The sequence below is a fragment of the Helicoverpa armigera genome, chromosome 10, assembly GCF_030705265.1.
Source record: "Helicoverpa armigera isolate CAAS_96S chromosome 10, ASM3070526v1, whole genome shotgun sequence".
Lineage (NCBI taxonomy): Eukaryota > Metazoa > Arthropoda > Insecta > Lepidoptera > Noctuidae > Helicoverpa > Helicoverpa armigera.
The window spans coordinates 2,880,476-2,886,475 of record NC_087129.1 but is presented as its reverse complement, the minus strand read 5'-3'; the positions used below and the strand labels follow the sequence as shown (position 1 = coordinate 2,886,475).

The 6,000-nt window shown below is 36.5% G+C and overlaps 1 protein-coding gene across 1 annotated transcript in view; it reads left to right on the top strand.

The window, feature by feature from the left end:
• The first annotated feature begins 4,979 nt into the window (after positions 1 to 4,979).
• Positions 4,980 to 6,000, top strand: part of LOC110374410 (teneurin-m) — a 410,181-nt gene continuing 409,160 nt past the window's right edge. The window contains exon 1 of the mRNA XM_049840849.2: positions 4,980 to 5,185. The gene's annotated coding sequence lies outside the window, so the exon portion shown is untranslated. The remainder of the gene's footprint in view (positions 5,186 to 6,000) is intronic.

The following is a 6,000-nucleotide window of genomic DNA, read 5'->3' as shown; positions in this document are numbered from 1 at the left end:
AGCATTTAAAGCCCTATAATCAACGCAGAGCCGATAATCCCCACCCTTCTTCTTAACCAAGACCACAGGGCTAGCATAATCAGACATGGATTCCCTAATAATACCTGCCTCTAACAGATCTTTGATTTTTCCGTTTACTATTTCGTTTTCTTTGTGTGATAATCTATACGGTTTACAACAAACAGGCTGGTTATTGATTGTGCGTATGTGCATTTTATAAGATCTGTACAACCTAAATCTTTAGTACATCTAGCAAACGAGTGAACATATTTATTTAAAAGTGTTAATAACTGATTGTTTTCCGAATCACTAAGTTGGCCTTTCTCAATATCATTTAAGTTAATGCGTATATTCTTCTCCTTTTCTGAATTATCAATTGTTAATATTTGGGATTCGTTACCACACACAGGCATTGACACAAGTTCCGCCCTAGCTATCAACCTATGAGCCTCCCATACTATCTCCGTACAGCCTAAGTTAACAACTTTCAAATGGCAGTTATATTGATTAATAAGAACCGATGGAATTAAATAGGTCATGTTTCCTAACTGCATCCATACTGTATTTGTTAAAATGTGTGCTCTTTACAATAGAATTATTACAGTCAACATAGACCTCTACATATGCTTGACTTAGCTTAGAAATTGTAACTTTGTTTTTTAAATAAACTGGAAACTTTTGAATAAAATCAGTTGCGTGTAAATTTAAGTCTGCAAAAATATTCTGAACAATTTGACTTTGAACAAAACGTATAGAAGAATCTGAGGTTACTAAACTAACATTTTTACTATTAATCATTGTTTGTCCAATTAATAATTCAATATCGGATGTTATATAATCTGTTATTTCGACAATTCCGTTCAATAGTAAATTATCAATAAGAATTTCTAAATAGCACGAACCAAGTGAATTTACGTATGCTCCACCGAAACCTTTCATTATAACAGTGCTAGGCTCAACTGTAAGTTGTAACTTTTTAACTTGCGAGATACAGAGTAGATTTATCTTACTGCCAGTGTCTATATATGCTTTGAGCGGTTGCCCATTCACTAACACAGTTCTTTTGTAAATATCAGCATAAATATCATAGGTGATGTGTAATATTTGACTAACCTTATGTTGTTGGAGTCGTGATGTCCCGGCACTCCCGGCGCCAAACCAGCATGCCGCCGTAGTGTGGCCGCTGCGTCGACAGTTGTCACAGTGTTGCTGTTGCCTGCAGTCCCGTGCCTCATGGCCCGGCCGTCGGCACGTATAACATATCTTTGGCTGCAGCTGGCGCGTTGTCGTTGAACCTGGTGTACTATTGCTGGTTCCTCTTTTCCACACAGACTTCCGAGTTGTATAGGTTTCCACTCTTTTGAAATTTTCCAGGGATGAAAGGTAGCCATAATATAGTTGTTCGGGAGTGTCGCAACTATAAGCTTTAGCGTTGGCTATCAATTCAGGGGGCAGTCCCCGAATTATACACGAAATAGCATCCTCACCGGTAATGTTGCATTTCTTTAGTAATGATAATTTTTCGTGATAGTATTTCGTCATAGTCTCTTTATCGTCTTTAGTCCTTCCCAGCATGCGTTCCAATTTGTCCACGTAGTCAGTAGATCGTGGGAAAGCGGTCCGTAACATCTCCTTCCACTCGTCCCATGTCAGGTCATAGTCTTCGAGATCGTCATACCATTCTCGAGCGGAGCCACGTAGCCGAAGTTGCATTATGAATGTGCGATCGGTGTGGTCCCACCCGTACACGTCACCAAGCTGGTCTATTTTGTGAAGCCACGCAATCACGTTGCTGTTGCTGTCTTCCGGACGAAATTTGGGAATGACTTCGGCATCGCTGGGGGCCACGTGTCTTTTTTTGTTGCAAGATTTGCTCGGGCGACGGTCTTCTAAGAAAAATTGTCGGTATTTTCGTCTTCCGAGCTGCTTGACTTGCTGCGCTTTCGTTTACGTTGCCCTAAACCATCAATATATGGTCCAGACATTGTGAGCAGATCCCACTTCTGAAACTGTTATGTTCGTGGGTCTTGGACAAGTAAACACAACTGATGCACTCGTAAGTCTTGCACAATAAAACACCAAGATGGAGATCAACACACAGTATTTAATGCGCAGAGTAACGCCCTAATCAACAGTTGAATAAAGTATGATTAATTTTATAATATTCTACCCTCTTTATACATTTCACCATTGAGAGTCAATTATCGATTAATTACATTTTAGGATTCAAAATAATTACAGTTTACTAATAACAGTGCTAATTATTGGATGTAGGAATAATCAGAATGTAATTATGTATTTATAAAGTAAGTATCCATAATAATACGTCACATCCCTTGCGAGGCTATTGAGAGGTTGGTAACAGTTAACTACCACTTTAATTGGCTATAAAATGTGAGATGACTCTGAGACGATCTACATAGACATGTGGTATATATTCTATTATATCGTATGAGGTTACTGCCTTGTAAGGTATGGGTTTATAGCTTGTTTGAACACTACTGATTAAAGGCCTGTTTTACATAAAGTAGACTATAGGTTTTAAGTTGTAAAGGATGTAAATTAACCTGGCCTCTATGATTTTATATAACTTCACATTGTAAGCTGATTCCTAAATGTAGTTCTATTGTAAATAATCTTTAGTGCTAGGTTCAGACCATCCTCTTGATCGATTTGATAGTTGATCGTCTAAACCTACCACTAAAGCCAATACTTTTGAGACTATGATTTTTTAGTTTGATTGAGTCTATTAAGGTATCAAGGTTTATTATCAGTATCTAAGAATTTGATGATTACTCTACTAAACTAGCTAAATGTCTCAGTACACTTAACATACTAGCATGTATTGCAACAAACAAGCCCTCTGACCAAAGCTTTCGTCACAAACAAATGAATGATTTAGTAGCGCATAGCAGCATGGCTAATCATATCGTGGGAATGCATGTACAAGACAATCAGGCACTTAATCATGCTTAGAGCTTATGATTATCATTATTATGACAATACTATGTATTTAGTATTACTAGGTTCCACTCTGTCCGTTGCAAATAAATATGACTAGGGAAGAAGGATGAGAAGATGAAGTATGTACTTACAATTGTCTCCCTGTGCCACCTCAATGTACCAAATTCTGTAAAATTGGTTTTAAGGAAGTACACAATTACGTAAAGATAGGCTTGTAAATACCTGTCTCAGGATGCAATAAAAGTAAGAGTTGATCAAACAACTCGTCAAATTACAATTATACATAAGTTTCAAGGAGTAATTTGCTATTAATAAACGTTACATTCAACGAAAACTACAATTAATCAAAAAGAAATGCACAAACAATTTCTTTACGCAACTCAATTACTCCACGTTACAGTACAATTTTACTTCAATTTTATATAAGGTAGGTAAGTTTTGATTGGCCACGCAACATTTCGCGTTATCGTTGAATTTGCATACGTTTGTTCGTAAAGAGTTTACAAGTTTATACAGTAGCCACTTTAATTGCGTCGTTAAATTCGCGTCGGTGGAACAGGATACCTATTGAAATTTTAATGAAGGTCTTTTTATTGTATTTTGGGATAGATATAATTTAAATAATTTTTTGGTAGTATAGTTATAATTTAAAACTGTTCTAAACTACCTAAATGTGAAACCTATTGGTGGGCAGCAGCCGAAAACAGTGATCACCAAACCCGCCTGCCAAACGTTTTAATTTCAGCAAAATCCCTCCTGAATGGACAACTCATCAAATTCACAGCCCCCAGCCGATAGCTACACTCTTGCTAGCCAAGCTTCTAAACCTAGTCATCTGTCACGGTGTGTCGTGTGGTAAGTACTAAGAATCCTCGGGCGACAGCAAGGTACCAACATCAAAAATTACGCTCTCTGCGACTGGCCTAGCATTTCGCCGAGTTGATAAGTTATGTGTAGCGGTATCTCAAAAAATAATTGTTTAGTAATATTAAAGTGTAGCTATAGATCCAGCTTAACAGACAGCAGAACACATTAACTATTTCCTCCAAGTTCACCAGCCTACCATGAAAATAGGCGAAACAGTTCAACTTAATACAATTAACAACACCAAATATTCAAGATTAATCAGTGTCTAAAAGATAACAGAGTTATCGTCGCTAAATGGCAGGGGACTGAAATTCCGACTTTACTACAAACTTAGAAAATATCCAATTATTATTCTAGACGGAGTTGGTAACAATTTCTAGGTTTATGCTAATACCAGCAAGTATTTGTTCATGTTATCTAAGTGATGGATAGGGGGCGCCACTGGCACGCAAGCTTGAAGCGCTAAAACACCCACTTTTTTAAAGATAAGGCATTGTTTTGACGCGATCGCGCTAATAAATTAATTACCATTTATTTTTCTTTCTTTATTGGTGCTAGGTTACGTCATTTTGATGGGGCTAGATAAAAGTCGTCTTTATCACTGACTGCCTAGGTGTGGTATCTATTTTTATTCTAATCTAATAAGCACGGAGCCCTTAAGACATTATGACTAAGAAATATTTAACTTGCTTGGGTTTAAGTAAAGTACATAAAAGAAAAATTGTAGTTACCATACACAAAGATTGCAGAATAAACTTTTCGCCAGGCGAAACCTTTCAATGTATGTATGTGGAATCGTAGCAACTCCTTGCTGTCTACTGATATCTTTGATATAATGAAAACCAATTTAAGACCTTTAACTTCATTTACTTTATACTGGCGTCACCTATAGGCTGTAATCCGAACCATTCAATATTTTTCATGGCTAAATCTGCCGCTGTTTTACAAAGATTTTATTGAAACACTCGAGCCACTCATGTTTATAACTAAAAATACAACACTTGAAGTTTGCATTCACAGTACTTACGAACTTCTGAAAACTTGGAGATAATGTTCGCTCGCTGAATAAAATTTTCAGTTGTTAGGAAAACATTCAGGATCGGTAGGGCGGGCGGCAGTATGCCGGCTGTCGTGGTGCTGGGCGGCTGTGCGAAGCCTTCGTACAACCTTTCTCACTAACTTACACCGCGGAGTGAAGTGAATAACTTTCATATTCGAAATTATCTTACTAAATTGGATGTTAGACTGTACACTGTAGTTTAATCGTTGGATGTTTGGATGTTTTAGAACTGTTTTCAGTAGTTGGATTGTAGTTAACGGTTGTGAATATAGTGTTAATAGTTTTTCGTGATAGGTAAGTTTGACATACCATTTATGTAGATTATTCTAATTTTATACATGCTACCTAAACCTCAAAATAATTTAGATCAATTTATCTAAATTAATAGTAGCTCTATGATTGTGTCAACTTACATGAAAATAGTAGGGCTTTTATTTACCTAATAACTAAAGATTTTTTCCCTACATAATAGAATTGTTTCACTAAATAATACCGTTAGTATCTCGAATTCTGTTGTCATCTTGAGAAGAAAAGAGCAAAAACTGTCAGCTGTTCGGATTCCCGCGCTACTTACAAGTCAACAGAGGGGAGACGTCATTTCATGGTGACGAAAAAGCCTTATTATCAAGTATAAATATGTGCCTTTTCTCACTTTAAGGAAACAATTAGGAATTGACTTCCAATGGAAGCACAATAAACATAATTCAATTCCTAAAGTGCAAGCTATAAGTTTCATCATAAATCAATAACTACATAATTTGCATTTCAGATATATTTAGAAATGCGTGCGAAATTAATAACATTTCCAATAGTTCACTAGTAATGAAATTCGAGGAAAACACCTACAACGAGTGATAATGACCAATCAAATGAATCGTTCAACTCAGATTTTGGACATGCAGAATGCAGAAACGACCATTATAATTTAGAGAAGTATATTTCGATTGCAATTATTTCTCCGTCATGTTCATTCAACTCGATCCTGACACATTCATAACTTTGAACAGCGAATGACAAATAAACTACTGGCAACTTTAACTCAAAGTATCATCTTTAAATAAAAAAAAAATGCAGAAACACATGTACCACGCACTCAATTGGCATGATGC